The sequence below is a fragment of the Dendrobates tinctorius genome, unplaced genomic scaffold (genome assembly GCF_039654945.1).
Source record: "Dendrobates tinctorius isolate UK_male_01 unplaced genomic scaffold, ASM3965494v1 ptg000073l, whole genome shotgun sequence".
In the NCBI taxonomy this organism is placed as follows: domain Eukaryota; kingdom Metazoa; phylum Chordata; class Amphibia; order Anura; family Dendrobatidae; genus Dendrobates; species Dendrobates tinctorius.
Genome location: NW_027361741.1, coordinates 12,102,221 through 12,128,242, shown reverse-complemented (window position 1 = coordinate 12,128,242; position 26,022 = coordinate 12,102,221). Strand labels below are relative to the sequence as shown.

At 45.6% G+C, this 26,022-nt stretch overlaps 1 protein-coding gene across 3 annotated transcripts in view; it reads right to left on the bottom strand.

The window, feature by feature from the left end:
- LOC141096188 (beta-crystallin B3-like) overlaps window positions 1-26,022 on the bottom strand; it is a 368,074-nt gene that overhangs the window by 44,957 nt on the left and 297,095 nt on the right. The window lies entirely within an intron of this gene.

The following is a 26,022-nucleotide window of genomic DNA, read 5'->3' as shown; positions in this document are numbered from 1 at the left end:
ACCTTAATTCTTGCCTTATTGATCCTTTCAACAAATCTAGCATGACGCCAGCATTTTCTTTGAACAATATCCGATCATACTACCGTCATAACACTAAACGAGAACCATAACCGTAGCAAGTCGTGTTTAGTCGCCTTTACTAATTCATGAAAAGGGCGAACCCCTATGATGTTTCCCCCAACATGCAGCACCAAAATATCAGGAGGCCTATCGAGTCGTGCACTACTGTGCACCTCCTGAATGACCCTGTTCCATTCCATGCCCCTGAAACCCAACCAGCGAACAACTGAAACATTCCTAGGAAAGCCGAGTTGCCTTCCTTCACGCCGCACATCCGCACGCTGTGCACCCCAGTGGACATAGGAATGGCCCAAGATCCAGACCAAAAGAGGATTGGCACTTACAACAAAATATAAACATCTTACCAACAAATCTTATAACAAAGTAACAAGTTCCCCCAACTCACAAAAACCGCCCCCACCTCTTAAGGCCTAATGTAACTCCTATAATGCTTAGAATCCCACCTACCGATCCGCTGTACCACTTCAGGTGCCAAACCCCCGACAGCCACCTCTGTTGCTGCCCCAATTTGAAATGAATGTGACGCAATCCCAGAAGCGTCCAAACCCAACAAAGCCAAACCCTGCCTGAAAACCGCCACAAACTGAAATTTTGAAAGAAATGAACCATCTTTATGACACAATAACGGTCCCTTATTTTCCGGCTGAAAATTATCAAAAACCCGAAAACAACGGATTGGGCACATCAAAGGATTTGCCACTGCACCCAAAACTACCCGTTTTCCCCTCCCCTTCTGGTCCATTTTTGACCGCCTGATCCAAAATTCTAGCTGACAATCAGTGATTACCACATCTCTAGCCAACAAGCCTCCCTGCCTGCACCTGCTTGGAGCCACAATTTCCCCAACCCTTTAGGCCCCAAAGAAAGCAAGCGAAAAGGCCAGAAAAAAAAGTGCTACTTCAAAATCAGAAACACAAATCTAGACCATCTGCGCCCCTAACTGCTCTAACACCTGAAAAGAAACTGGGCGCCTCCAGTCCCCTTGACCTCCCCTTCGTCTAAATCCCTTAAGCGCTTGCCTTACCAAAATGATTTTTGTCAAATCTCTCTGCCCCCGAAACCTGAAACCAAAAGCCAAAGCTGCACTGATCCATCCCACCTTTGCTGCAGACTACCCTTCAGCAGCCCCACGACTCAACCACAGCAATAAAGCTCCCACCTGATCCTCACCTGAACTGCTGCTCTTACACGACTCCAACTAAACCTTCCACAACACCCATACCGATTGATAAACGGCCAATATGCTGGGAACCAAAGACGTCTGTATCAAAGGTTTTGCTGCCTGGAGACCACGCTCCAAAGTTCCACCGGGCACTCCAAACCTTGTTCCTCTGCATCCGGGGCCAGCAACCAGAAACGCTCCCACTGCAAACAAGACAAGGAATCAGCAATGCTCCGGGTCTATCCCGTCATTTACTGACCACCCATGTGGATACGACAAATGATGAATCAGCCAGAACCTATTCGTCTCCTTCTTCGTCACAACACTCAAGGGAGAAACTACCAAATCTACCAACGGAGGAACCTGAAAAGGTCCAGACATCCTACCCAAAGCAACTTCCTTACCCAATTTTTCCATAACAATTTCAGCGTATTGCTCAGCCGACTTAAGATTCCTTAGAGTTTGTGGTATTCAAAAGGAGGAGCAGGGATCCTAAAACCGTCCCGAAAACCCGACAATAAAAGATCTACCCTATTCCTGTCCGGGAACATATTTAGATAGGGGACCATCGCGTCCAGCTTCACTGGCGTTACCCCTTTTGGAATTACTAGATTCTGGCTTTGACTTATTCTTTTTGAAACATCTTGCGGCGCCATGAGAGGAACCATTGCAGTGTGAGCACATGTGCTTGAACTTGCATGTGGATCCAAATTTACACTGGCCCTCTTTAAATTGCCAGCATAAACCGTGTTTCTGGACTCCTGACTGACCCCCGGCCCCTTGTGCATTCCCTTGAGAGGTAGACTGGCCGGCAACCCCGGCCCCACCTGAAAGAAATGACCCAAGCTAGTCGGCACCATGACCCACAGCCACAAACCAATGTCCTTCTGATCCCATCGGATCGCTGGACAAATCACCTTCCTCTGCCTGAACTTCTTATCATAGCGTAGGCAAGCCTGACCCCCATACACCCTATGCGCCTCCTCTATCGAATCCATGTAGCAGAACAGACCAGATCAATTCTCCGGCACCTTTTCCCCTATTACACTTGCCAAAATCGCAAACACTAGCAGTCAATTAACAAACGTCTGAGGGATGAGAAGCCACCTATGTTTTTATTCCTCTTCCTTCTTCCTTTCATCTTTTTTACCTCTATCCAAATTAAACTTTTCCAAAGGAAGTAGTGAAAAGATCTCTACATATTTGTCTTTCCAAATCTTCTCCCTCATTTGCTTCTTAAGATGAGCCCCAAGTGGGCCCTCAAAACAAACGTAAACCTCCCCATGTGCCCTATCATCTAAATGAATCCTACATTCCTTTTCCGTCTGAACGGACACGGACACCAGTTCGGAACTTCTATCGGGCGCTACTAGACCCAAACCTGGATAAAAGTGACCTACCCCCTGCTGTCCCACCCATGCTGCCAAATGTGCCAGCGTTGACCTATCCTCATCTAAGCGTGCAAGCAAATCCTGCACTTTACTCAAAATCTCCCGAACCCCGACAAACCATAAATTGGCCTGAACCCCCACACCCTGGCCTGATACTAGAGACCCCACCATCTGACTAATGCCCAATGACTGTGACATGGAGAACGACGGAGACAGACAGGACATAGAGTTAAACTCACCAGGCTGCGAGGGAGCTGTGATCACCCCAGCTTCAGACCTTGAGTCCATCAAGCCATCCATTGTCCCCATTCTACCTTGTGGACCCTCAGAAGCCTGAGGTCTGCATACAGATGACTTGGAGGATCCTGAAGCCATAGCCCAGATGAGCCCCTCAATCCTTGAAATGCCTGATCCATATGCACCTGATGAGCCGACAGGCCCAGCCTGGAAGTTGTGCCCCCCGGGCGCAAGCCCACCGCCCGCTCTGCTCCCCTGGATCGACTGCTGCAGTTCCTCACCAGCCCTGCTGGCAGATATGGCCGATGATCCAAACTCGCCTGACAGGTCCGGCAGCCCCGAATCCCCTGGGGCACCACCTGCCGCTGCATCCGATATGGGCATCCCCCGCCAACTCGATCTGGAGGAGGAAGATGGCTGCCTGACATGGTCATCACCACGGCAAACAACCGTGATGTCACAGGAAGCGGACGAAGTCCTGGCGTGTGCAAGCTCCACCCCCAGCAGCAACGGAGAAGGCCTACAAACCGCCCCAGGTACAAGCCCGGCTGTCAGATTGCTCCCAGACCGAGGCCTGCTTGGGCACTTGCAGTCAAGCCCCTGGCCCGGAGGGTCCCTAAAGGGGCTCCTTCGCCGGCGCTGGGACCGTGGAGGTATAGCAACTAAAAGCAAAGAAGACATACACCAAAAGCAGGGATCACCATAGAAAAAAAATCACAAGATTATTTCATAGAAAAGACAAAGCACCAAAAAATTTTGAAAAAAACATTTAAAATATACAGTGGTTATTAACCATAACCTGTATAGATGGGAACAATAGCAAGCCCTATAAAGTATCCCCTAGTTATACATGAATGACAAGTGCAGCATGTCCACAAGGTAAGCATATACAATACAAAACAGCCTTATAAAGAGGTGCAGGTTAGATTTCTAATAACAGACTATAGCCATTTACATAAATAACCATCTGGTGTGTACAAGGATTATAGAGAAAAGGAATCACAACCAAACACTGTGGGGTAGAGTTTTGGCACCAAATATCAGTCTACTAGGATAGAGGCTAGTGCACTAGCCAATATCCAATATATTAAGTAAATCACTAGGCTCTAAGATTGTGGAAGGGGTGAAGAGATTACAAAAATAGCCAATAGATTGAACATCCCTTCCTCACATACTTTACCACCCCAGACGACAGGCTGAAATAAGACATGCTCACTAAATATAGGTAGCCATTATGCATAGATTAGTATGGAAGGGCAGAGTACCGCTCCCATAACCCGACGACGCGTATCGTCACCGTCGTGACTTCATCAGGGGTAGAGAAGAATGGTGGTGCATGAGAGTCCGTTCGATTTAAATATACATAAGAAATTAATTAAATCACAACAGCTGTTAAGACTCACCGCATGGAGAACGCCCATAGTACCAGCGTGTGATCGCTGAACCGGAAGTTACAAAGGCGCATGAGCAGAACCAGTATCATAGATACATATATTCAACATGATCTCAAGGTAAACACGTCAATATAGGAGCTCCATGAAACAGAGATCCCAGTGCTTATTAGATAGCAGCACTATTTAACTAAATAGCATTGAAAACCCATATGATCAGATGTTACTTAGAGTTAATGAGTATGCCAATACCTATTGAGTGCAACAATTAATAAAAAGACATCGTCAGACAGATGATTAGAACAAATAATGAGCAACTTTAATACCTATAGTTTTTAGTTGGAGAAAAATCCCTAATAATCAGATGTTAAGACAATATTAGGCGTAAATTTTCATATGTTGATAGCCAATACAAGAGCTAGAGCAATGGTCACAGGAATTCCAAAATAAACCTCAACCAGTATCCTCCTATCATATAGTGAGACATAAGTACAATTTTTGCAAGTATCTTAAATGGCCCCTAGAATTTTAGATCTTAGCCAAGTTCATAGACATATATAAGGTTGTAATATTAATGTGCATACAGTCGGCACAAAAGATGGCATAAAAGTCACGGAATTTCTAAGAGGGTTCCAAACAAATCATCTCTTAATTGGAAGGAGGTTAATTGAGCATTGCAGAATCTATGGTGGCTAGATTGTCATGGAGGTGGTCATAAAAGCGGAGGAGGTGAGATACCCCCTCTTGCAGACCAAAAATTCCAGTTTCTATTTGAAAAGTTACCCACCCTCAGCACATTGTTACAAATTGATATTACAAAAAAGGTAAATACGTATACTTGGGGATAGTGATAGTAAATAAGAATCTACAAAAATATTCCAATACCAACACTAACGTCAAGAAATGCTAGTCTATCAATGCTGATGCCATCTAATCCACACAAGGTAGGTTAAGAAATCAACAAAAAACACATATATCAATCCTATAATCCAAAGGGAAGATACACCCGGATAAAGAGTCTTCCTATATGGGAAGAATAATTACACAAGGACTGTATTTGGTGGCAGTCAACCCAAAAGATAGTAAAGTGAGTAGATACAACCACACCTCCATACCATAGAGCAGGATCATAGCTCAAATAAGAGATTTGGGAAGCAACAAGTATCTCCATCTCATTACATGCTGTATATTGATGGAAAAGTTTCACAATCAAATGGACCAAGGAGGTGCGTCGGGGGATAACCGCACAGGAGGCCAAACTCCCCGGGGATGCCGCGCGCCTGCCGTGTAAGTTTCAAGCCACCCAAGCGGCTGCCTCTCCACAGCCAATCGTTGCTCCACGGACCCCATGGTGAGTGCTGAGGGATAAGGGAACTGCTCACGGCAATTCCAGAGTGGGAACTGCCAAACCCCTCCCTCGCTTGCTCAATAAAACCCCCTTCCTTGCATAACCCACCCCATTAACACTATCCCCACCCCTTCAAACCCCTGTCATGCTGGCCTTCACCTAACGCCGTGGGGGAGGGGTGATGTTATGGATGAGTCACCGAAGTAGGAAAAAAACAAAAATAATAGCTAAGTCCAAAAAACCAGAGAAGTTGGAAGCTATCGGATTGCAGACCCCTGAACCTATCCACAACAACTAGCAGTAGCCGTGGGGGGTTCCTACGGTGCCCTAGACCCCTCGATCACAGCCGGAGAACTAAATTAGCCTAAAGACAGAAAGGGGAAATCTATACTGCCCCAGAGCAGACCCCAAAGCAATAGGCAGCCCCCAACATATAATGACTGTGAAGCAAGATGAAAAAACACTAACACAGATAGAAAGACAGGTTGAGCAAATGATGGGGCCCAAGCTAACTAAATAGGACAGGATAGAGAAGCTGCTGTCTGCAATCCACAAAAACCCTATCCAAAAATGAACCAACAGACTGATAGGAAAAACAGGCCCTGAAGTCGCTAGGCTTCAAAAAGACTATATCAGCACTCAGGTATATTCTGAAGACAGAGCCAGAGATCAACAGATCAGAGACAAAAATGGAATTCAGCTCACCCCCGGCCGGGGATAGCTGAACTCCAAAAAACAAGGCAAACAAAACCAGAACTAAAGTGTACAAAAGGCAGAGCAAAACTTAGCTTTCAGAAGCAGAAATCAGACTGGTCTCCAAGAATCCAGCAGGAAAATCACCGGCAAGGCAGCAGGGCGTCGGCTGCCTTATATCCAGTCATCAGTTCCTGTGACCCAGTCATCATCTACCTGCTCAGCTGTTTGGTAATCAGCCTCACTACCTTCCTTCGCCAGAAGAGGGAGTTCATCAGACCTCACTGGTGAAGGGAAAAATGAACTCACAACAGGGCGACTTGCTCCGGCCTGTACTTTTTGTTGGTGATTGTAATGTGATACTGATATGTGGACTGTATCACGTGTTGAGAATCAATACGCTCAATATATTACACAATTGGGTTACATGAATGGCTCAGTTCACTGTATCACATGCTGGGATTAGCACGCGCAGGGGAATGTGCGTCGTACAGAGCATCGTAGAATGGATGTCCTGGTGTGGGGAGACATCCAGGGAGGCGCACGCCAGGCAGAGCATTGCAGCACAGCCATTCGGGTGACGACAGCTGCTCAGAGAGACACGCGCCGAGTGGAACCTTGTGGAGAGCTCGATCCTATCGCTTTGCAGTTACATGGACTAGGGGCTCAGCGGGCAAAACCGAAGTTCGCAGGACCATCTGTTGGGCGAGGACACCTGAAGACGCTGCAACCAACCGCCTTCGCTATTCTCCTACCCACGGGTCCTTCAGAGGGTGACGGACTGTGGAGCCACGATATGTGAACTGTAATCAAAAGACTGTCTAGTTCAACAACCATTATTCAGTTTAGTTCTTGTACCCCTTTTCCCCTGCTATCTCCCTGCGAGGAGTTTATTGCTGTTGGATAATAAAATATTGTTAATTCCTGCTCTGCAGCATTTGTGTTACTGCATCCCAATACCTGCTTATTATACATCAGCAAATAAAAATGGCAGAATTGCAAAATAAATGGATGCTAAAACATTACATGTCATTTGGTATTAACCCCTTCACCTCCAAGGGTAGTTTGCACTTTAATGACCAGGCAAATGCTGACCACTGTCACTTTGTGAGGTGATAACTCTGAAATGCCGGATCCCGGTGATTCTGAAATTGTTTTATCATGACATATTGTATTTTATGATAATGATAACATTTCTTTGATATAACTTGTTTTTATTTGGGAAAAAAAATTGAAATTTGGAGAAAAATTTTGCAATTTTCCAACTTTGAATTTTCATGCCCTTAAATCACAGAGATGTATCACACAAATGTCACACAAATAGTTAATAAGTAACTTTTCCCACATGTCTACTTTACAGCAGCACAATTTTGGAACCCCAATTGTTTTTGTTAGTAAGTTATAAAGGTTAAAAGTTGACCAGCATTTGACAACACCATTCTATTGAGGGAACAAAAGATACCCAAAAGTGACACCATTCTAAAAATTGCACCCCTCAAGGTGCTCAAAACCATATTCAAGAAGTTCAGGTGCTTCACACGAATTTTTGGAATGAGAAAAAAAATGAACATTAACTTTTTTCTACAAAAAAAATTACTTCAGATCCAAATCTTTTTATTCTGACAAGGGTAACAGGAAAAAATGGACCCAAAAATTTGTTGTGTAATTTCTCCTCTTTCCAATAGCCCATATGAGGGAGAAATCCACTGTTTGGCCCATGGCAGAGCTCGGAAGGGAAGGAGCGCCATTTGACTTTTTGAATGCAAAATTTGCTAAACCACATGGCGGATGCCATGTCACATTTGGAGAGCCACTGATGTGCCTAAACAGTGAAAATTTCTGTGACACCATTTCGGAAACTAGTTCCCTCAGGGAACTGATCTAGATGTGTGGTGAGCACATTGAACCCTCAGGTGCTTCACAGAAGTTTATAATCTTGAGCCGTAAAAATTAAAAAAATCAAATTTTCCCCAAACATATTTTTAGCACAAAATATAGCATTTTCAAGCAGGAGAAATTGCAAAATACAATTTGTTGTGCAATTTCCCCTGAGTGCGTCGATACCCCATATGAGGGAGAAAACCACTGTTTGGGTGCACCGCAGAGCTAGGAAGGGAAGGAGAGCCATTTGACTTTTTGAATGCAAAATTTGCTGAAACAATTGGCAGACGCCATGTCGCATTTGGAGAGCCTCTAATGTGCCTGAAGAATCCCAAACAAATGGCACCATTTTGGAAACTAGACCTCTCAGGGAATTGAGCTAGATTTGTGGTGCGCACATAAGTTTATAATGTTGAGCCGTAAAAATTTTTAAAAAATCTACTTTTCCACACAAATATGTTTTTCAGCACAAAATATTGCATTTTCATAAGGGTAACAGGAGAAATTGCACCTTACAATTTGTTGTGCAATTTCTCCTGAGTACGCCGATACCCCATATGTGGGGGAATACTACTTTTAAGGCACAGTGAAAAGCTCAGAAGAGATGAGGCGCCATATTGGAGTTCAGTTTTTGCTGGAATGGTTTGACGGTGCCATGTCACATTGGCAGAGCCCCTGCGGTGCAAGAACAGCAGAAACCCCTCATATGTGAACTCATTTTACAAACTACGCTCCCCAAGGAATTCATCTAGGGGTGCAGTGATCATATTGACACCCCATGTACCTCACAGAGTTTTATACCTCTAAGCAGTGAAGAAAGAATAAATTACATTTTGACCACTAAAATGTTGTTTTGGCCCCAAGTTTTTAATATTTCCAGGGGGTAATAGGACATTTTTTCACAACAAACTGAGGTCCATTTTTTTCTGAGTGCACCAATATCCTACATGTAATCGGAAAATTTTGCAAGGAGCGCCACATTTTAATGTTATGGTTTGCAGGTGCCATGACTAATTGTGAGAGCCCATGACATGCCAGAATAGCAGAACCCCCCAAAAGTGACCCCATTTTACACACCACACCTCTCAATTATTTCATCTAGGGGTGCATTGATCATATTGACACGATGGGTGTGTCACAGAATCTTATACTATTGGGCAGTGAAGACAAAGTAACTACTTTTTTACCACAAAAATTTTGTTTTAGCCCCAGATTTTACATTTTCACACAAGAAGTGGGTAAAAATGGCATCAAAATTTTTCCCACCATTTCTATTGAACGTGGCATTAACCCATATGTGGCTGTACAGTACTACTTAGCCATGCGAAGAGACTAGGAAGAAATAGTTTTTGCATCACCACATTTTGAGAGCTATAATTTTTCCATATTTTGGCCCACAGAGTCATGTGAAGTCTTGATTTTTGCGAGACGAGTTGACATTTTTATTTGTACCATTTTCGAGTACATGACATTTTTTGATCGCTTTCTATTCTGATTTTTAGGAGGCAGAATGATCAAAAACCTGCAATTCCGGAATTTCTTTTGGGGGAAGGGGGTTATGCAATTTCGTGTATGGTAAAATTGATAAGGCAGTTTTATTCTTTGGTCAGTAAGATTAGATCGATACCTCATTTATATAGTTTTTATGTTTTGGCGCTTTTATACAATGAAAACTATTTTATAGAAAAAAAATAATTATTTTTGCATTGATTTATTATGAGAGCTATAACTTTATTTTTTTTGTTGATGAAGCTGTATGGTGGCTTGTTTTTTGCGGGACAAGAAGATGTTTTCAGTAGTACCATGTTTATTTATATCTGTCTTTTAGATCGTGTTTTATTCCACTTTTTGTTCGGCAGTATGGTTAAAAAGCATTATTTTTTGCCTTGTTTTTCTTATTTTTATAGGGTTCACTAAAGGGGTTAACCAGTGGGACAGTTTTATAGGTCGGGTTGTTGCAAACGCGGCGATATCAAATATATGTACTTTTATTGTTTAGAATTTTTTTCCAGTCAAATATTTATTTAGAGATACAATATCTTTTGATTTTTTTATCATTATTTTTGATTTTTTTAAAAATATTTTTACAATTATTGAAATTTTTTTTTTTTTACCTTTTTTCTAACTTTTTTACTTTATCCCACTATGGGACTATCATTTTTTGCAGGCTGATCGCTTGCACAGCATAGGGATGATCGCTTGTATAGCATGGGGATCATGCTGTAGAAACTGTCAGCTCTGCACTGACAGACAAACATGCACTGGGCATGATCAGCAAGTTTTCTAGGTCTGGTGACCTGGATGACGACATCGGCAATGATCGAGACCCCGTGTCACGCTTCAGGGTCTCCAATCCTTCCGTCTCCCAGAATGCTGCAATCTCGTTTGCTTGCAGCCTTTCAGGGTTAAGTGCCAGGAGCGACCGCTCCTGGCACTTAGTGCCGGATGTCAGCTGTTAGAAAAGCTGGCACATAGTGCCGGGTGTCAGCTGTCAGAATCAGCTGACACCCAGCGGCGATCGCCCGCACCCCCCCATGTGTGTGGGCAATCAGGCAGACGTAATAATCCATTCCTGGTCAAATAAGCCCAGGGCACATGGACTGATTATTGCATCTGATGTCAGTAAGGGGTTAAAAATAATTGATTCCCTTTAATTCAATATTCACCTACATCATTGTGTGCTACATTTTAGCCTTGTGCATTTTAAAGTGCTCCTTATCAATCGCATCTGCATCCTGAGGATGTGAATACAATTAACAGTGCTGGGGAGACCCTGGGCAGGACATCCCTTCCGCATTGGGACCCTGAAGCTGGCAGGCACCATCACAGCCATGTTACTTGCCTGTGTATGAGATACAGCATTGGGTAAAAGAGATGAAAAATGTCTCTTTTCAAAAACTCATGATCGCTGATTTGCTGCTCAGTCTCACATAGCAGAATGGAGCTCATCTGAAATAAACCTTACTGACTACCCATGAGTCTAAATTTAGAATTTAATATATTGTTTTATTTTCTAGTTCTGGAGAAATTCCGAGCATAGCTAGAAATGGCCTCAGAGATTTTAATTTTGTCCAACCCCTATGATTGTGAGTTACTAACGTATCTAAATATGGTAAAATACAAAATAAACTTCAGTATCCCGAGAACTGGGGATTTATATTTTCTTTGTAAATAGTCCACACACAGCGTGTTTTATGTCCTCCATTCATACTTACGTTATTAGGCATTTAGAATGGTTAGTACTTAAGACATGTTTATTATTTTGTACCTTTTTTATATCAACATTATAAAGAGCTAATAATGCTTTTACAAGTATGCATATTAGGGTGCAGACAGATGGCTATATAACACGAATGACGAACGCACCATAATTCTCGGACTCACCGACCACTCTCCTGACCTAAGTCTGACATGTTCTATGCACTGCACCTGTCAGAAGAGCCGCTAGTCAGTCCGTGCACTGCTATGCCTTCATCATCCGGGTTATATGGCGATCTGACTGCACCCTTATTCTAATATTGAGAGCCTTGCATCTATCTAAAAATATTCTCTTGCACCAACATTGATCTTAATAGTGATGAGCGAATGTGCTCAGATAAGTTTTGTTTTCCGAGCATGTTCGGGTGCTAACCGAGTGACTTTGACATGCTCAAAAAATATGTTTGAGTCCCCACAGCGGCATGTCTCGCGGATAACACCATATCCGAACACGATTACTCATCACTACTCCTTATTTAATATTTATCCAATCAAATCCACTCACTTGTCAATGGTGATGTGATCATGTCGGGCTTCCCCCAAAAAAAGTCTTAATTTAATGTGTGGAAGTCTGTATATTGCGCTCCAGTCTTTAACTGTGGGTTCTGGCTTCTACCTATGCTGAACATTGTCAAGATCTTATCACACAAATTCACAATATCACAGGCCGGGAAGGTCATGAGAACCACCGGCTGTAATCTTTGGAGCGAGCAGTTCTCTGCCCCCCTATCGTCTGGACAATTACACGATTGGCCGATGAATAATGGAGGAGGCCGCAGGCTGTTTGCACTAACAGGCCAGTTATCGGGAAACTAACAGTTAGGGTATGGTATATACACCTCCGGATTAAAACGCATGGAATATATGTTTAGACCTCCATACGGTCACCGCTAACTCCATGATAACCCCATACGACTCGTCGGCACCACCAATTGTTTATAAAGACCGATTGGATGCCTGATAGGTAGCACATGGCTTTGAGATATGGTTTACATAACAAAAGGAACAGAACTATTAAATTTTATATTTAATCTAAAGGAAGGCACAAAAATATACAAAAGATTTTACAAGAGGGACAAAACAATACAGCATATACAGTTACAGAAAATAAAATAAATTAACAAGAGAACTTACTACACTGATAACAGAGATGAATTAGTTTAGGAGAGCACTTTGCTTGGGGCAGTTCAATAAACGGGATTCATGCATACACAATGTACATCTCTCTACAGGAACGCACATCATAATTCGGTTTGATCTTTTATCAGCCCCTGAGTGTCACCCACACACCCCACCTGTGATAACCTCACAAGGGTCGGCTTGGGGGCTGTTCTCAGCCCTTCAAGATTTTATGAAATCCCAACTTATACGATAAGTGATAACGCCTCACCGGACGATCGTAGAAGTTCGAAATTGATGCCACTTTTTTATCGGAATTTTATTTTTACTTAGAGATCAACATAGCATAGCTGTTGGTAGTTATCTGTCCCCTATGTGGGTCGCCCTCCCAGGGCTGTGGGGTACTCGGTACCGGGCCGGTGTCAGCGGGATGTGTCACGGCAGCTGTGACCCGGTCCGTGGCCCTGGGCGCCCAAATCAATGGTAGTTTGTAGTCAATGGAATGGAATAGTTCGTGACGCCACCTGTGGTGTTTGGCAAGCAAGATGTCAAGCCAAAGCTGCGTGCAGATCCTCTGGGGCTGATGGTGTGCTGCAGCATAGATGGTGTAGCTCCCCACAGGTGAAGCTGTAACCCCAGGGCAGTGTATAGGCGCAGGCGGTGTGAGGAATGTTGGTACTCAGATGTAGCGGTGCTGACGGTGTTGGTGCACAAATGACTGGAAGACACCAGAGCTTGTAGTTCCAAAGCTTTACTCGCAGTTCGTGGTACACACTGGTGCCTGCCTCCGTGCCGTGTCCTGCGGGGCAGAGACTCAATCAACCTCCCGGGCAAGTCAGAATTCTCCTCTCCAACACTCCGCCAACATGTACCTTTCCTGAACAACTCCTCTATTGCGCCTTTTAGTGTGAAGAGCTCCAGTATCGTGGTACTCTGAAGTTCCTCCTGTCAGATGTTCCTAACAACTCTACTTGTATGACAGCCAGCTGTAGCCTCTATCGGGGACTCCTTTCTCCAGAGTCCTGGCTCTCTATTCAGTTGCTGTTGTGCCCCAAGTCTTGGATGGGAGTAGTGCATTTACAGCCAACTACTCCACTGGTGTCTGCTGCAGAACCATAAGTGTCCATACAACCTCGGGGACTGGGCCCCGGCCTTGCGCTGAGAACCTATAGGCAGGGTTCCTCTTCTAACCCACAACTCCTCTCTGTTCTCCTACTCCTTCGTTCCGCGCTGTTCCTTCTCTCTCTTGTGGAAGCTTAGGTTGCAGTTCTACGTCCTTCTCCTTCTGTTCCTTTCCCGTGCCAGCTGGCTCAGGTCACTGAGGCAGCTGCAGCACTCCTTCCTCCATCCCTCCTTCTAGGGATCTGTCCTCAGTCTCTCCTGACTGACTGACCCTCCGACTCCTCTGACCTCCCGTCAGACTGACCTGTAATTCTAAACTTTCCCACTCTTTTATATCTAACTCCACCCACCTCCCAGCACATCTCGTGTTACGAAGCAAGGACCCACGAAAGGTGCTCTGCTATCCTCTAAGCATGGAGCTGCAATCGGGTCCATTGCTGAACTATCCTGTGTGTGGTTGCAGGTGTTGGAGTGTGGAAAGGAGTTCCCAACTTACCTAGGTGGTAGGGCACTACACCTTAGGAGAAGGTGCAGTACCTCTGTGGTGACTGAGCCTCAGGGGCACCACATACCCCCCTGTTAAACAAAGCACGTCCACAGGCTGCAAGATAACAAAGTAGACAGCAAAGAAACATACAAAAATTTTGTAATGCATAACAAACTTGTCTTATACTAATCTTCCTAGTATAGGAGGTACTCATCTTGAACGTTACAAACAATTCTATCTAAAATCCTATCCGAAATTTTTAATTCTAAGTGAAATTCTCAATTCAAAGTGCCATTCTCTGTAACACATTTTTCTCTCATTTTTCTAGATGCAAGACGCTGACCGCAAATACCTGGTCCGTCACCTGTCACCTTAAACTCTTTATTCACATCACTCATCTCTATATCAGACATTCCCAATTCTTCTATAAAAGCCATTTCTCAGCTACTAACACTCCCACAAAACACACCATCAACACTTCACAGCAAAACATTCAACAGTCATTCCTGCAAGTGCTGGACACCGCTCCCAGCCGGGATCCCCTGCAGTGTCCTCCAAGGCAGACATCATCCTCAAAAAGTGTCCATGCAAAAACATTATCTTCGCAAAGCATCTCCATATGTAAAACCAAGAGAGGGCACCCAAAGAGGTGCAACCACCCACAATAAAAGTTTTTGGATCACTCCAAGTTCATGATCGCTAGCTCAAGATTGAAGAACGCTGCCAATCAAAACAGGGCAACTAAAGGTGCCACCAGAAAAAAAACAAAAACATGATAGCAAAACAGGGCACAACTGGTGCAAAGAAACCCTCCTTGGTAACGAGATTTGAAAGTTTTTCTTTAATTGTGGTCCCCTCCTGGGGTTCTGGAAGCCGAACTGGAACTGCTACCAAAGGTGGCATCTTCGTCCTGATTCTGGTTTCTCTCTAAAGGACCTTGAAGCTGTGGCAAATGGAACCCATGATGTATCTCAATGCCCATCAACTGCTCCTCCTCAATAGGCGATTCCACTGTTCTGGTACAAGGTCTAGCTCCTAGGGCTTCTACATCCTGGCGGCGCTGACAAGCAACTACCTGGGGACTGGGCAGTGAAGGGATCCTGAAATCACCGTCCCAAAAGGATCCAAATCCCCCTCTTTCCTGTAGATGTCGAATCGGGCATGCCTGCTCCAACCATACCCCCAACAGCAGAGTCCTCCTCCGCCTCCCCATCCACCCATTAGGAAGGCTGGGGTATATACCTGGGAGTTCCCAATGGTGCGGCCTCTGCTCCGGTTCAGGCGTGGTGGCAATAGGCGCCGTCCGGTGAGACACCGGGGATGGCGGTGGAGCCAATAGCAGCTCCGGTTCCGCGGAGGTTGCTGGCAGGACCTGCACAGCCGCGCCAGGTCCGGGCAGGAGCTTCTCTTCCTCCACTTCAGCTTCCTGGGCTGTGTACAACTCCTCCGGTATGAGCGGCAAAGAAGGGACAGAGTACGCTGTTAGTGGCATGGCAGCGGCTCCAAGCTCCACAGGGTCTGCCAGGGAAAGGTCCAGCACAACAGCAGCGGGTACCGGTGTTGCGGGTACCGCTGGTGTAGGCCCCTCCGGGGCGCGCTGCCGGCTCAGTCTCCCCAAGGCCTCCTGCCTCAACCGCAGCCGGGTGGTCAGCTTGACTATTTCTTCTTCCAAATGCATGCGGTTCATCTCGTAGATCGGGTTGGAGCCGTCAGCCATGGCGCCAGGGAGATCCATTTCCCCGCGCTCCGCAGGCCTCCTTCCCTCACTCTCCAAAATGGCGTTCTGGCATTCTTCTTCCTGCCTCGGCCCCTTTCCTGCCACTGGCTTCTTCTGCCCCTCCTTCCGGGGGCGGCGTCTTCTCCCAGCGCCTCAATACCAAGCCAGTATACGAACCCCTCAGGGGGTGGGCCATGTATCTGTCACATAGTAATTCAGGCAGGGAAGGCCCAATACTCTTTGCGGTCTTTTCCTAGGACCTCCCATCTCTTCACGCCCTTCTTCTCCGCACCAGCAGCCATTTCTAATGTCCATTTTACAGTCTATTAAATCAGGTCTTCTGCACATTTTCAAAAGTTCAAAGTCTCACAAGTTTCAGGCGCACTGAACCCGACGGCATCGGGTCTCATCATCCTGTTCGTGACGCCAAAATTGGGTCGCCCTCCCAGGGCTGTGGGGTACTCGGTACCAGGCCGGTGTCAGCGGGATGTGTCACGGCAGCTGTGACCCGGTCCGTGGCCTTGGGTGCCCAAATCAATGGTAGTTTGTAGTCAATGGAATGGAATAGTTTGTGATGTCACCTGTGGTGTTTGGCAAGCAAGATGTTAAGCCAACACTGCGTGCAGATCCTCTGGGGCTGATGATGTGCTGCAGCACAGATGGTGTAGCTCCCCACAGGTGAAGCTGTAACCCCAGGGCAGTGTATAGGCGCAGGCGGTGTGAGGAATGTTGGTACCCAGATGTAGCGGTGCTGACGGTGTTGGCACACAAATGACTGGAAGACACCAGAGCTTGTAGTTCCAAAGCTTTACTCACAGTTCGTGGTACACACTGGTGCCTGCCTCCGTGCCATGTCCTCCAGGGCAGAGACTCAATCAACCTCCCGGGCAAGTCAGAATTTTCCTCTCCAACACTCCGCCAACATGTACCTTTCCTGAACGACTCCTCTATTGCGCCTTTTAGTGTGAAGAGCTCCAGTACCGTGGTACTCTGAAGTTCCTCCTGTCAGATGTTCCTAACAACTCTACTTGTATGACAGACAGCTGTAGCCTCTATCGGGGACTCCTTTCTCCAGAGTCCTGGCTCTCTATTCAGTTGCTGTTGTGCCCCAAGTCTTGGATGGGAGTAGTGCATTTACAGCCAACTACTCCACCGGTGTCTGCTGCAGAACCATAAGTGTCCATACAACCTCGGGGACCGGGCCCCGGCCTTGCGCTGAGAACCTATAGGCAGGGTTCCTCTTCTAACCCACAACTCCTCTCTGTTCTCCTACTCCTTCGTTCTGCGCTGTTCCTTCTCTCTCTTGTGGAAGCTTAGGTTGCAGTTCTACGTCCTTCTCCTTCTGTTCCTTTCCCGTACCAGCTGGCTCAGGTCACTGAAGCAGCTGCAGCACTCCTTCCTCCATCCCTCCTTCTAGGGATCTGTCCTCAGTCTCTCCTGACTGACTGACCCTCCGACTCCTCTGACCTCCCGTCAGACTGACCTGTAATTCTAAACTTTCCCACTCTTTTATATCTAACTCCACCCACCTCCCAGCACATCTCGTGTTATGAAGCAAGGACCCACGAAAGGTGCTCTGCTATCCTCTAAGCATGGAGCTGCAATCTGGTCCATTGCTGAACTATCCTGTGTGTGGGTGCAGGTGTTGGAGTGTGGAAAGGAGTTCCCAACTTACCTAGGTGGTGGGACACTACACCTTAGGAGAAGGTGCAGTACCTCTGTGGCGACTGAGCCTCAGGGGTGCCACATATGCATTTGGGGTCTTTTGACAGGGGTTATAGTTATTAGAAAATATGTATCTTTTTCCCTGGTGTCCCCGGCGCCGAAAATGTATGTCTCATTAATTTTGGATTTATACAAATTCCCATATTCTATATTTTCTTTCGGAGACATATTGTGTGACCTGACTTATTGTAACATTTCCCCTGGTAGCAACCCTGTGTCAGCTGAATCCAACATGCATTTCTTGTAGACAAAAGGGCTTTAACTGTCTTGTTTATGTGTATGCTGGGGGACCATGGATATTTTTAAAGGGTGTGAGTTATTTCCTTTAATTTGCTCAAAACTTAGGCACCCGTCACACATAGCGACGCACCAGCGATCCCGACAACTATATGACCTTGTCAGGATCGCTGGTGTGTCGCTACATGATCGCTGGTGAGCTGCCAAACAGGCAGATCTCAGCAGCGATCAGGACAGCGACGATGCGGGTAACAAGTGCGCACGTCGCTTAGTTACCCTCTGTGTACCTTAGATACCAGCGTGCTGGTGCAGGGAGCTGGTACCAAGGTAAACAGCGGGTTTCTAAGTACCTTGGATACCAGGTCCAGCTCGCTGATCGCTGGTCTCCCGCCTGCCACACGCAGCGATGCGTGCTGGCCAGCGGGAGACCAATGATCAAAAAAATGTCCAGGGCTTTCGAGCATGATCAGCGATACCCGGCGGGGGGGGGGGCGGTCACTGATACGTGTCACACACAGCAATATCGCTGGAGAGATCGCTGTTGCGTCACAAAACTTGTGACTCAGCAGCGGTCTCGCTAGCGATCTCGCTGTGTGTGATGGGGGCTATAAAGTCTTTCCTGTCTAAACTATTTGTTCAACCTGTACTCTTTGTCTATGCACAATATGCATCCTTGTTCAGTCACCTGGGCATAAAGAGGACTCCATGCATTTTAACCCTTTACTGACCGCCAATACGTCTTTTAACGGCGGCAGTTAAGGGTACTTAAACCACGACCCGTTAATTGACGGCGCTGAGGAAAAAGTGTACATCGCCCCCCCCCCCAGAGTCAGAATTTATCTGGGGTCTTGGCTTCCGGAAGTAGCCGAGACCCCAGAGAACATGATTCAGGTTGGTTTTTACCGATCCCGGTGTTGCGATTGCCGTTAATAAGTCAGATTTTCCATTTAATTTCTCTCTCCTCTGATGTGATCGCACATCAGATGAGATATAGATAGGGTCCCCCGAGCCCACCCACGGTACCTCCTGGTGTCTCTGGACCCTCACTGCTTCCCTCCACGGTTCCAGTGTCTTCTTCCAGGAAGAAAATGGCGGGCGCATGCGCAGTGCGCCAGCCGAGGTCTGCCAGCTGGCACCCGGCAACAATAGAAGATTTTTCCTATTGGTTCATTTTGGTCACCGTGATAGATCCTATCACAGTGATCAAAATAAAAATAATAGTAAATCAAACCCCCCTTTATGACCCCCTTAGTTAGGGAAAAATAATAAAATAAAAAATATGTATTTATCTCCATTTTCCCATTAGTTTAGAGCTGGGCTAAAGTGAGTTGGGCTAAAGTTAGGGTTGGGACTAAAGTTAGGGTTAGGGTTGGGGTTAAAGTTAGAATTGGGGCTAAAGTTAGGGTTGGGTGTTGTGAATTCCCTTGCTCGAAGTTCTGAGTTGAAGCTTCCTCTGCTCCCTCTGGTGGTTACTGAGAGTAGTGGAGCTGGCCAGGTGGATGGAGGTTCTCCACCTGACGACAATGATTGGGAACTTGGGATTGCTGGCTGGGAGCATATAATTGAGCTGGCTGCTCTTGGAGGTTGCTGGTGATTTCCTCTGTGTGCATCTCGAGTTCTTTTGTCCCCTGCTTGATCTGCATGGTTCAGCTAAGTGATTATTTTGCTAATCCTTTGTATCTAATCTGGTTGTGTCTTTTTTTTGCTTTCTCCTTTGCTGCTAGGGTTCAGCGTGCTCCCTGCTGGGGATGCGCTGGGCCCTGGTTCATATGTTGCAGCTTGTTCAGTCCCCTGTAATGTTAGTATCTTTTTTGCTTGCTGTCAGTTTATACCAGAGTGCTGATCTAGCGGGGGTGTGAGGTCGTGTGATCTCAGTTTTTTTGTATATCAGAAGTGTTGGACTTTTTCAGGGTTTTGTGCGTGATTGCAGACAGTATCTTTTCTGTCCTGTCCTGTCTAGACAGCTTGGGCCCCATCGTTTTCTCAGTCTGTTCTCTGCCTGTGTTTGTGTCTCATCTTGTCTCACCAGCAATATATGTTTGGGGGCTGTCTATTCCTTTGGGGATCTGCTCCGGGGCAGTTTAGATTTCACCATTCTGTCTTTAGGCTTAGTTAGTCCTCCGGCTGTGACGAAGTATCTAGGGCATCGTAGTAACGCTCCACGGCTACTGCTAGTTGTGTGGATAGGATCATGGGTCTGCAATCTGCTTAGTTACCAACCTCTCTGGTCTTCTGGTGGCTTAGCCTGTTCCTGCCATCCTCCTCGGTGACCCATTCATAACAGTTGGGGTTGGGGCTAAAGTTTCGAGTTAGGGTTGGGGCTAAAGTTAGGGTTAGGGTCAGGGTTGGGGCTAGAGTTGGGATTAGGGTAAAGAATGGGATTAGGGTTAGGGTTCGGATTAGGGTGTGTTAGGGTTAGGTTTGTGTTTAGGGTTATGGTTAGAGTTGGTATTAGGGTCGGGGTGTGTTGGGGTTAGGGGTGTGGTTAGGGTTATGGTTATGGTTAGGATTAGGGTTAGGATTGTGTTGGGGATAGGGTTAGAATTGGGGGGTTTCCACTGTTTAGGCACATCAGGGGCTCTCCAAACGCGACATGGCGTCCGATCTCAATTCCAGCCAATTCTGCGTTGAAAAGTCAAACGGTGCTCCTTCCCTTCTGAGCTCTGCCGTGTGCCCAAACAGTGTTTTACCCCCACATATGGGGTATCAGCTTACTCAGGACAAATTACACAACAACTTTGGGGGTCTAATTTCTCCTGTTACCCTTTGGAAAATAAAACTTTGAGGGCGTAAATATCATTTTTGTGGAAAAAAAATAGATTTTTTATTTTCATGGCTCTAGGTTATAAACTTCTGTGAAGCACTTGGGGGGGTGGAAAGTGCTCACTACACATCTAGATAAGTTCACTTGGGGGTCTAGTTTCCAAAATGGGGTCACTTGTGGGGTGGTTTCCACTTTTTAGGCACATCAGGGGCTCGACAAACGCAACATGACACCCATAGACCATTCCATCAAAGTCTGCATTTCAAAATGTCACTACTTCCCTTCCGAGCGCCAAACAGTAGTTTTCTCCAACATATGGGGTACCAGCGTACTCAGGACAAATTGGACAACAACTTTTGGGGTCCAATTTCTCCTGTTACTCTTGCGAAAATAAAAAATGGGGGCAAAAAAATCATTTTTGTGGAAAAAAAATTATTTGTTATTTTCACGGCTCTGCGTTATAACTTTAGTGAAACATTTGGGGGTTCAAAGTTTTCAGAACACATCTAGATAAGTTCCTTGGGGGTGTCTAGTTTCCAAAATGGGGTTACTTGTGGGGGGGGTTCTACTGTTTATTATTATTAATAATAATAATAATAATAATAATAATAATAATAATCTTTATTTATATAGTGCCAACATATTCCGCAGCGCTTTGCAGTTTAACAGTTTCAAAACAAAAGTCATAAGTAACAACATTAACAATACAGTCATTAAAGCAAAATAAGACGACCCTGCTCATGAGTGCGTACAATCTACAATGAGGTGGGGGAGATACAAAGTACAGGTGTGTATTTACAAAGATGTATTTACAATAATAGTCCAGCCATCTTGAGGGAGTGTGGGATAGATGGAGATAGTGAATGGGCCACACACGCACACTTACACAAAAAATGACTTTGATTAGTGATCGTGATAGGCCACTCTGAACAAATGCGTTTTGAGGGAGCGCCTAAAACTATGCAAATTACGGATAGTCCTAATTTCTTGAGGATCCAGAGGATTGGCGTCAGGAGTGGGAGGTACGGAATAGTGCAGAGGTTAGTCGAAAGTCATTGGCAAAGCGCAGCGGCCGGTTAGTCCGATAGACAGAAATGAGGGAGGAGATGTAGTGGGGTGCTGCACTGTGGAGTGCTTTGTGGGTGAGAGCAAGTACTTTGAATTGGATCCTATAATGAATGGGCAGCCAATGTAAGGACTGGCGAAGAGCTGACGCGTCCGAGTACCGATTGGCCAGATGGATGACCCTGGCTGCTGCATTAAGTATGGACTGGAGAGGGGAAAGTCGAGTAACAGGGAGGCCAATTAATAGAGCATTGCAGTAGTCCAGGTGGGAGTGGATCAAGGCAACAGTGAGGGTTTTTGTTGTTTCCACGTTGAGAAAAGGGCGGATTCTAGAGATGTTCTTTAGGTGTAAGCGGCAATAGCGGGCAAGAGAATATATATGGGATGTGAAGGAGAGATAGGTGTCAAACATAACAGCCAGACAGCGCACCTGCTGCCAGGGTGTTATTATGGTGCCACCCATCGAGACAGAAATGTCAGATTTAGGGAGTTTAGTAGACGGCAGGAGCAGAAGAAGTTCAGTTTTTGAGAGGTTGAGTTTCAGATACAGAGCGGACATGATGCTGGAGACTGTGGACACACAGTCACTGACGTTCTGTAGTACAGCGGGGGGAAAGGTCAGGATATGACGTGTATAGTTGTGTGTCATCAGCATAAAGATGGTACTGAAAGCCAAATCTGCTGATGGTCTGTCCATTTGAGAGAAAGAAGAGAAGGGGGCCAAGGACTGAGCCCTGAGGTACCCCGACAGAGAGAGGAAGAGGAGATGAAGTGGAGCCAGCGAACAAAACACTGAAGGAGCGGTCAGAAAGATAGGAAGAGAACCAGGAGAGAGCAGTGTCCTTAATGCCTAGTGACTGGAGCCTAGAGAGTAGGAGACGGTGGTCAACAGTGTCGAAAGCTGCCTAAGGTCAAGAAGAATGAGCAGAGAGTGGTCCCTGTTACATTTTGCTGTCAGAAGTTCATTGGTCACTTTGATGAGTGCAGTTTCTGTTAAATATAGGGGGAGGAAGCCGGACTGTGAAGAGTCTAGGAGGGAGTGAGTGGAGCGGTATCGAGTAAGGCGGGAGTAGACTAGGCGCTCCAAAAGTTTAGAGATTGGATACTGGTCTGTAGTTGTTTGTACAGGTTGGGTCGAGAGTGGGTTTCTTTAATAATGCCGTAAAGAATGTTTGAAGGATGGGAAAATGCCTGAGGAGAGGGAGGGATTAAAGATTGTAGTTAGGTGAGTTGAGACGACTGGAGAGAGAGACTGGAGGAGATGTGAGGGAATGGGGTTGGTAGTGCTTGAATTCGGACAAGAAGAAGAGAGGAGTCTGGAGACTTTTTTTCTGTGATGGGATCAAATGTGGAGAGTGAGCCAGGGGAAATGCAGGGAGGGATGGGAGTCACAGCACTTGGTGGCAGGGAGATTTCCTGATGGATGTTATTTATTTTCTCTATAATGCTGGAGACCAGGTCATCAGCACAAATGTCTGTGATAGGGGCTTGTGCTTTTGGCCTGAGGAGGGAGTGAAAGATGTCAAAGTTTCTTGGGGTTGTTGGCTAGTGAGGAGATCAGGGTAGTGAAGAAGGTCTGTTTGGCAAGTTGAAGGGCAGAGTTATAGGTTCTTAACATAAATTTGAAGTGGATGAAGTCTTCTGGTGTGTGGGTTTTTCTCCATAAGCTTTCGGCACTCCTAGAGCATTGCTGGAGAAATCGAGTTTGCGATGTGAGCCAGGGCTGTTTTCCTGTGTTTGGAGGTTCTGAGGGTGTGGGGCGCTACTTGGTCAAGGGTGCTTCTAAGACTGTCATTGTAGTGATGAACAGCCAGATCAGGACAGGAAAAAGAGGAGATTGGGGACAGTGATGAGTGTAGGGAGTATGAATGAGTATGAGGGTTAATAGCTTGTAGATTTCTGAATGTGTGGTAGGTAGGAATGTGCTGGGGTAGGCGAGGATTTGTGAGTGTGAAGGAGAGAATGTTGTGGTCAGAGAGGGGAAGCGGTGAGTTATTTAGGTAGGAGATTGAACAGAGCCAGGCAAAGACCAGGTCAAGGGTGTTACGGTCCTTGTGTGTCTCAGAGGTTGAAAGCTGTGAGAGGCCTAGAGAAGTGGTTAGTAATAGAAGCTGGTATGCAGATGTGGAAGTGAGGCTGTTAATGGGGATGTTGAAGTCTCCCAGGATAAGTAATGGTAGTTCTGAGGACATGAAGTGCGGCAGCCAGGCTGAGAATTGGTCAAGGAAGTGGGTGGGTGAGCCTGGGGGCCAGTATATGACTGCTACTCTGAGGGAGAGGGGACAGAAGAGCCTGATGGTGTGGCCCTCAAAAGAATGGAATGAGAGTGATGGAACTGGGTGGATGACCTGGAAAGTGCATTGTGGGGACAGGAGTATGCCGACTCCATCACCAGATCTATTTGTGGGTCTCGGAGAATGGGAGAATTGGAAGCCACCATGGGAAATGGCAGCAGGGGGAGACAGTGTCAGAATCCTGAATCCAGGTTTCAGTGAGGGCCAACAGATTCAGAGAGTTGTTCAGAAAGTAATTGTGCAGGAAAGGAATTTTGCTACATAAAGACTGTGGATTCCAGAGGGCACAATTAAAAGAAGGAGATGAAGTGCAAGTAATATTAGTAAGATTATTATGGTTTCGATATGAGGTAGGGTAGGGGTTGAGGTTGGGGGGGGTGGACCGGGGTTGGGGGAGATGTCCCTCGAAATCAGTAGGAGTAGGAAGATAAAGCGCAAGTAGTTATTGGAATTGTAAGAATTTTTTTATGCAATGTGTATGGGCAAGATGGGCTGGGGTTTTGCAGGAAGGAGAGGAGTGAATTGGAACTGTACATGGGAGAAGGAATTATAGAGGGGTTGATGTGTATGAATGGTGATGGAGGAGGGATGGGGCGGTGAATATGGATGGCACATGTTTAGGCACATCAGGGGCTCTGCAAACACAACATGACGCCCACAGACCATTCCATCAAAGTCTACATTCCAAAACGGCGCTCCTTCCCTTCCGAGCTCTGCCATGCACCCAGACAGTGGTTTCCCCCACATATAGGGTACTAGTGAACTCAGGACAAATTGGACAACAACTTGTGGGGAGTTTCCACTGTTAGGCATATCAGGGGCTCTCCAAATGCGACATGGCGTCAGATCTCATTTCCAGCCAATTCTGTGTTAAAAAGTCAAACGGTGCTCCTTCCCTTCTGAGCTCTGCCGTGCACACAAACAGTGGTTTACCCTCACATATGGGGTATCGGCATACTCAGGATAAATTGCACAGCAACTTTGGTGGTCTAATTTCTCCTGTTACCTTTGGGAAAATAAAAATTTTGAGGGGAAAAGATCATCTTTGTGAAAAAATATGATTTTTTATTTTCACGGCTCTACGTTATAAACTTCTGTGAAGCACTTGGGGGTTCAAAGTGCTCACCACCCATCTAGATAATTTTCTTTGGGGGTCTAGTTTCCAAAATGGTGTCACTTGTGGGGGGTTTCCACTGTTTAGGCACATCAGGGGTTCCCTAAATGCAACATGGCGTCCGATCCCTATTCCAGCCAATTCTGCATTGAAAAAGTCAAACGGCACTCCTTCCCTTCCGAGCTCTGCTGTGCGCCCAAACAGTGGTTTGGTTTACCCCCACATATGGGGTATCGGCGTATTCAAGAGAAATTGCACAATATATCTGTTTGTTCATTTTCTCTTTTTACACTTGTGAAAATAAAAAAAATGGTTGTGAAGTACAATGTTTGTGAAAAAAAGTTAAATGTTCATTTTTTCCTTCCACATTGCTTCAGTTCCTGTGAAGCACATAAAGTGTTAATAAACTTCCTGAATGTGGTTTTGAGCACCTTCAGGGGTGCAGTTTTTAGAATGGTGTAACTTTTGGGTATTTTGTGTCCTATTGGCCCCTCAAAATGACTTTAAATGTGATGTAGTCCCTAAAAAAAGGGTTTTGTAAATTTTGTTGTAAAAATTAGAAATCGCTAGTCTACTTTTAACCCTTATAACTTCCTAACAAAAAAAAATGTTTGTTTTCCAAAATTGTGCTGATGTAAAGTAGACATGTAGGAAATGTTATTTATTAAGAATTTTGTGTGACATATCACTCTAATTTAAGGGCATAAAAATTTAAATGTTTGAAAATTGCTAAATTTTCAAAATTTTTGCCATATCTCCCTTTTTTTCATAAATAAACGCAAGTCATATTGAAGTCATTTTGCCACTAACATAAAGTGCAATATGTCACAAAAACAATATCAGAATCAGCGGGATCCATTAAAGCGTTCAGAGTTATAACCTCAGAAAGTGACAATGGTCAGAATTGTAAAAATTGGCTTGGTAAAATTGATAAAA